This window comes from Cynara cardunculus (genome assembly GCF_001531365.2).
Source record: "Cynara cardunculus var. scolymus isolate 2C chromosome LG 11, CcrdV1, whole genome shotgun sequence".
In the NCBI taxonomy this organism is placed as follows: domain Eukaryota; kingdom Viridiplantae; phylum Streptophyta; class Magnoliopsida; order Asterales; family Asteraceae; genus Cynara; species Cynara cardunculus.
The window spans coordinates 2215286-2218674 of NC_037538.1; positions in this window are offsets into that span (position 1 = coordinate 2215286).

Sequence of the window (3389 nt, forward strand, 5' to 3'; positions counted from 1 at the left end):
ATTGTGTTTATCTGCAGTTAGTTACACGAATTCAGATATGGGAAGGGTTTAAGAGTTTTTAAGAGTTTTAACCAAATGCATTATAATATAGTATAGATAATTAATTTTCAAGAATTCCATTGATACAGATTGTACAAGAAACTTTAGTAAAAATTAATGATTCATTTGTTTACACACTTATAATGCATTTTGTAATTTGTTCATAAAATTATGATATCTTCATTTAGTTATATGAAAATAAAGCTTTGCAAATAAATTCTTCAAAATAAGGAATCAAATACGTTTGTATTTTAATATGATTTTCTTGTTTTTATTTAAAAAAACAAATATTGGGTTTTGTTACAAAAATCCACAGAAGACATGGGAATGGCATGCCTCATGCATGTGTCAAAACGCGGATATGACATATTCTTTGATTCTTTTTTATTCTAAACAAACCAATATTTTGGGTAAAGTTTTTTTTTTTTTTAACTTAGATATTTAACCTGCTATGTAGGTCGACTAATCCTAGAGATGATCACCTGCTTTACGGGTGGCATAGAGTTATCGCATTTGAACCTCTGTGACCACAAGAAGATTTTTATTTCCTCTTTGGACTTGGACTTGGGACCTTCAGACATTTTTGACCTTTGAAGTCAAGTTCAAACCAATCAAACACCACTCTTATAAGCAAAGTTGTTTTAAGATTATACGGGACTCCGTAATCTTTAAATTTGTTTTTATTACTAGTCTTTGACCTCTAAAATACGTTAAATTTCATGTGAGGGATATTTTTGTCTTCTTAACAAACACAAAAAAAGATTAAGGGTATGCAAAAAATTAACCGATCCAATTAGAACCGACCGACCATAATTGTGTACTCAATTTTAATTGGATCAGATCGGATTGAAATTTTCAACAACCAATTTGGATTCGCTCGTTTTTTGGATGGTAGTCCAGAACCAACCGAACCAACTAACTTCCGATTACCATCTAAAGGTTGTCCAATGTTAATGAGATCCAAATCGGTTGGCAAAATCCAACATCCAAATAAATGATTGGATCTGTTTGGTTCCCTTACATCCAACGGATGTCAATTAATGAACATGCCTAGTTTTGATTCAACAAACTTGAAAAAGACATGATTGACTCATCAAACTGTTTTGTTCTTGTTCTTTTCTCGTACTTTTTCTAATTTAGGATTTTTATTTGGATCGATTCAACGTACTCGGATTCAGGTTCGATGAAGAACTAAATAGAGGAGCCGGAAGTTGTATGTGTTAGGGAGGCTGCCAGAGATGGTGGTCGGAAGTTTCAAAACTAATACATCAGAAAGTTGTAGGTCTCCGTAGAGGTGTTCGGGTTTAGTTTGGTTTCTTTTTTTTTTTCGTAAATGTTTCAAGACTTGTACACATGTTTTATTTACTTGTACGATATAAAAAATATATTAAATATGACTAAAATGMCCCTCACTTGACTGCATTTAACGGCTCAACCTAACGGAAGTTAAAGGGAGGTCTGATCCATGAAAGTGAATTCAAAGGCTGTGATTATTGATGAAGTGTCAACAAACCACACAAATGATTTATGTAATTTAGGGGCCTTTTACCAAACGCTTACCGGGTAAACGCTTACCAAGTAACATATTACCTCACCGGATGAATATATTAAAAATCAATAATCTTACCCGGTAAGAACGAGATAAGGACCAAGAGTCTTACCCGGTAAGTGAGGGCGACAACTCTTACCACGGTAAGCGCTTACCGGGTAAATTGTTATATATTATGTCGTTTTGGTGGACTAAAATCTTACCCGGTAAGTGCATAATAATGTTAAATTTTACCAGTAAGCACTTACCGAGTAAGTATTTGATAAACCGCCTCTTACTCTTACTCTTACTCTTACTCTTAAAAGTAGCAGCTTATGCTGCAAAAGAAAAAGAAATGGAACTTCATTTTCTTTTATATTTCTTCAATAGTAATGGTTCATGCTATTTGAACCACCTTTCTACTAATTTCCTTTCATACAAATTAAAATCACTTCTTTTACATTTTTGTTGTTCCAATTTGATCCTAAAGGTTCAAATAACACCACCCGTTTGTCATACACCCTGTTGCCATCTATTCTACATACAATTGTATCAAAGCAGGCCAACAAATTCAGGTGCAGATGCCATCAGCAAATGAACAAAAAGAAGAACAAAGCAACAATCTAATGCCTATAATCATCTATCAATATCCACTGATCTAAATATTCTGCTTATTTGATATGGTAATGCATCCCTCTTTCATGCTCTTCTGCCCATTTGTCTTTTAAACCAAATCTATCCAAATTTCTATATCAAATAGATAAACCATTAGATGAATCACGAAGCTCTAGTCCTTCAAAAAGTTTCATTTGGTAAAGTTGGGATAATGCCTTTTTGTGTAATGTGTTCTATGTTCAAGTAGATGACCTGATGCAGGCGCAATGCACCTCAAGCCCAAAACTGCATACATGCACTACGAATCACAAAGCACACTAGGATATTATGGTACCCAGAAATTTGAATTCTACAACATGTAAAACTGTAGTTTCCACTCTTATTATGATGCTGTCTATTGACCAAAACCATTGCATCTCTTCCAGATAGTGATGATAATATTTTACCACTAATCTGCTACTATAATCAGTAGCAATATCGCATCTAAATTCCCAGAACTGAAAATTTCTGATTTAACCAAAGAGTAAGGAGTAAATTTCACACTCTACGAACAGCCAGCGGAGTTCATAATTCTTTAATATATCAACCACCTTAACACAAAGAAAGCAACTTTCTAGGGAGTACTAATCTTCCAGACTGCATCACAAAATAAGCAATTCAACACCTTCTCTCACTAACAACGAAGAAAATTGGAACAGTGTCTAAAAGAATTACTTTAGCTACCCCTACCTGGTTACGTAAAAAATATTTCCTACATAACTCTTGCCGCTTCATTCTCATCTTCATGTTGAACTCTTTTGCTAAGTTGCTATCATTCATCACTCTTCTTCAAAAAGTTGATGAACTAATTAAGAAATAGATTACAACTCAATTCCTACAACCATATAATTTCTATCAGACCTTAGGATCAAGAAAAGGGCATACTAATCTGATACCAAAGACCAATTCATAATACCATAGAAAAGATATGACTTACAATGGTGTCAACAAAAATTTATGTTACGAACAAGAAATTGAGCACAATAACAAGTCTGGTAACTTTTCAAGAAACATTTCATTATTTCTGTGTTCAATTTCCAAACAAACTAACATGGATCATGATTCATTAGGCAGTTAAGTTTCTAAATACCCTAGTTTGAACATTAATCATTCATCAGTTTATAATATCAAACGTAGCAATATAGCATATAGAACCAACACACAGGCG